The following is a 3,764-nucleotide window of genomic DNA, read 5'->3' on the forward strand; positions in this document are numbered from 1 at the left end:
TTTTTTGAATTTCCAATGTGGGTTATTTTTGTTGTCGGAACATATCATTCTGCTGCAGGCTCAATGTTTATTTGGTTATTTGGTTTGAAGGACGGACTAAAAAAAATGTCATGTCGGACCTGATGGTGTCACCAGCTTCAGTATAAAGTGCCTCTAATCCTAAATTTTTTTTGCATAATGACAAAATGTGACCGACTTGGAGATGATTAAAACAAAAGCTAAGAAAATTCATAAAATCCTCACGTTGCTATGGACGTTTAAACTCGCGATGTTCTCGTTCACTACCGCGCTGTGAGAGGTCTGGGTCCTAGCAAATTGATGACGTCAGCCGGGAAACCGGGTTGTTTCTTCGTTGGTGATCGTCTACTCACGAAAAAACTCCACGTTTCTCCTGTTAATTTATTACGAGCGAGAAATGTCATGGAGTAGTTCAAATTCTGGGTGTTTAATCGATTCAGAGGCCTTAGATTATATTCCTGACCACGACATCGACACCGAACATAATTGCTAGTCGAATTTGTGGATTCCTTTGGGTAGTTTGCACTCGTGTCAGACGTCACAAAATCAAAGTCAAATTCCCCTCGAGTGGGGTGGAAGTTTTATAACTTTCCCCATATCTTGAGCATATACAGTGATGGTTAAGTTCCTTGTCAATGGATCCCCTGATATAAAGCGTATTTCTTCAGTATATGTATATCGGTTAGAATTTAATACGTTCATCGGAAGTCCGCTGCTGTCTGTTAGCCAGCGGATGAGGGCCGCAGTGATTGAGCTAGGTTGCATTTCTTATCTGGAGTCATGATTGACATCGAAAGCGCTCCTATAGCTTTTCTAAAAAAAAAAAAGGACTGATGATATGGAACATTTCACCGATTTGAATTGCCTTGGAATTGCCCAATCTGGTTCATGTCTGCTGTCGGGACAGAACATTAAGCCGGATAGATTTCTAAATTAAACCTAATGGGAAACCAAGCTCAAAAAGTATTTTCCTATTTGGAGAGATCTTAATAGAACTAATAGAGAGAATTGTTACAATCTTCTTTGAATGGTTTCGATTTCGTTTAAATGAAAGAATTGTAACAATCTCCTTTTAATGGTTTCGATTTCGTTTAAATGAAAGAAGTTACTTTGGTAAATCTACAATCCTCCGATAAATACCAAGTCTAAAGCTACAATCTAATGATACAGCGCTAGAGAACAGAGGCTTCTTCGGTTTAAAATACCGCTTTTACTATTTTTATGAAACCGTTCTGTGTAAGCGGGTGTTGCTTTGCTTAAATTCGCATCCTTTTGTTCGGAGACTTTAAGGAATAGTGGGGTAATGTTTTAGATGGGCCAGCGCTCTTCAACGTATTTTGAAAAGATTTGTTTGGCCTTTTGCAAACTGTATTTTTGGGGATTGTTCTGAGAATATTTTGAGAAGAAAGTCATTCTTTGAACATTTTTAATTGGTTTAAAGTTATTGTCTCGACTTAGAGTACCGGGAAAATCTACTAGTCCTTCGTAGTGGCCGGTTTTAGTGCCTGGTTTATAGCAAGGATGCATACCGAGTATTTCAAGTGATAGTTTGCGTATGGCAAAATTACTACGTTTGACTTTCGGACAAAGTTCGCTATAAGCACACAATGAGTTGAGAACGGCAAACTTAAACATATGTTGCAGCAAAATCCTTCATGTTTATATACAAATTTGCACTGATATTCTGTGAAGAGACAAATGCAAAGGTCATACATTATGTGTAAAGGTTTTTTTTTGCAGTCTCGTATGGTTCCAGAATACTGGCAATGGCACTGGTATCTCTTTTAGTTCTCTTGTTGCCCATGAACCCTGTAACACCAGGTCAACTTTCTTACGTAACACTTGCTAAACTATAATTGTTTTGGTGCGCTGTAAATCGATCCACTTTTGAGAGCAACTATTGAAAAAAGAGAATTCGCGTTGTTTTAAAACCCTTTAGGTTGAGACAAACAATGGTAAAAATGTCCATACAGATCCAATAAAAATCATTTCATAGGCACTTTAAATTTTAGTGTTACTTTTCATTGGAAACCTCATTTTCCGCCGAGCTGTTCCTTTAGAAAAGAAAACTACTACTTCGTACTATCTCTTTTAAACTAGTTGAAAAGATCGGCATTGCGAGATCTCCTATCAAGGCGTTTGTTGTCATCTGAGCTTGGACACAAGTATGGTTTATAGGGAAATATTTTTTGTTGCAAGCTGGTTCATATCATTTCCCATCTAATCTCCGTCTTCCTGATCTCTTCCTGATCCTGCTCTAAAAAATATTCCTTACTTTAATTTTCATCATCCTGTTTTTTTATCCGAGAGAAAAAAATAGAAGGAACAAGAGTGCCTAAAAAGAGTTGAGTGCATGTACAGCAATAGTACTCTTCTGAATTCACAAAATGATGTACAACATATACTTTGCTTGACACATAATTTGCAAATTAAAAGCATTATATCACTTTATTTAAAATTCTTCAAAACAATTAGTGGATTAAACTATTTTCATATAAATAAAGATTTTACATAAACCCTGGACAGAATGGAAAAGGAAAATAATATTATTTAGTGTTTTTCCATATGTTACTGAAAGAGTTGTACCAGACTATGTGATAAGGTGTAGAAAACTGTAGCACTGGTTACTGCATGTCACAAAACCCATGAAAATTAACAGTTATTATTGGATAATCAAAAGTAAGTAAAAGAAAACAATTTACTTGGTATATTAACATTTTAATAATAACGTTATGTGACAATCATTTCAGTGGAAGTACTGTACCAATTTTTTTTAACTTCCTAGTGAAAATGAATTTTGTTCAAAAAAGAGGAGGCAAAAAACTGACTAAAGCAAATCCAAGAGAATTTTACAGCGGTTACCAGTGACACGCGACATACGGCATTCAAAAGAGACGGATAAAGTTGCGTTTTGGTGGACGTCAATCAAGCAAAAGCCGTTGAAATTATTTTGAATTCTGACAAGATTGCAAGGTAACCCGGCAAGGAACTGAGAATTTTACCTCGCTAAGAGAAGGTAAACTTTATTTAAATTGATTCTCGAGCCAGATCAAGCGCAAATAAAAGGTATTTTTGAATTAAAAATTTCAATTTTCACTGCACGTGATAATTTACTCACTTGCACGCATCGCTGATTTATTATCAGGTGTAGTGATTTCAAATTATTCATATAAAAAAAACTGCTTCGTCTAAACAATGCCCATTTTTTTAGATAATCTGGCTTGGAAATGAACGTTCATAAAGTTTACCATCCGTCAGTGGATAAAACTGTCAATTTCTTGGTTCTGTTGCCTTGAAATGGACTCAGAATTCAAAATAATTTCAACGGCTTTTCTATGATTGACGTCTACCAAAACGCAACTTTATCGGAGTCTTTTGAAGGCGATAGGTAGCGTGTTATTGGTAACCGCTGTAACAACTATTTGTTCTTGAAGAATTGGGAGTGCTGAAAAACATTGAGAGTTCAAATAACTGAGATTGCACTGTAAAAATAAATAACTGTACATATTTCATAATTCATTACCCACTACCAAGTTTTAATTTTTTCTTTCGATTAAAAGAGATGGCTGATAAGAAGTTTGACCTTGTATCTGTTAAATCACAGTCTTCAAAAGAAGCCAGGGTCTGGTTGCATTAAACATGGCCTGAATATCAGCCATCTCCTCTCTCGATGATTGGTGAGAGATGGGAAACAGCTGATATTCAGGCTCTGTAAAATATATGTATATTTAACTAAAGGTAAGGTG

This window comes from Pavona decussata, unplaced genomic scaffold (genome assembly GCF_977016875.1).
Source record: "Pavona decussata unplaced genomic scaffold, jaPavDecu1.1 SCAFFOLD_122, whole genome shotgun sequence".
Lineage (NCBI taxonomy): Eukaryota > Metazoa > Cnidaria > Anthozoa > Scleractinia > Agariciidae > Pavona > Pavona decussata.